Raw genomic sequence first — 465 nt, forward strand, 5'->3', positions numbered from 1 at the left:
AGAGGTGGTAGGGGTGGTAGGGGTGGTAGGGGTGGTAGCAGGTGGTGGTGGTGGTAGAGGGGGTAGAGGGTAAGGGGTGGAAGGGGTGGTAAAGGGGGGGTAGGGAGTGGTTGGGGGGGAGGGTGGAAGTGGTAGAGGGGGCTGCGCAGGCGGAAAAGCGAGCGTAAGCAAGCATTTGATGCTTGTTTTGATTAATGAACGAACACCACTTTTTTGGAAAACATATTGCTTTGTGGTTCCTGTATGCCCCCAAAATGATGCAGCACTTATGAGATTCGCGCGACGGACGACATTAAAATCCTTCGGTCAAAAAGTAACGGCTTTTTGATAGTCTCGAAGGTTTGTAACTGTCACTTATTTCTCATGTATCGCTGCCGCTAACATTTGCGTGGGGGTCTGTCAGTAGTAATAAATTGAAAAACAGAGATTTGAATGAACATGTCAATGGAAATAATATCAAAGACC

The sequence above is a fragment of the Blastomyces dermatitidis genome (genome assembly GCF_000003525.1).
Source record: "Blastomyces dermatitidis ER-3 genomic scaffold supercont1.3, whole genome shotgun sequence".
Lineage (NCBI taxonomy): Eukaryota > Fungi > Ascomycota > Eurotiomycetes > Onygenales > Ajellomycetaceae > Blastomyces > Blastomyces dermatitidis.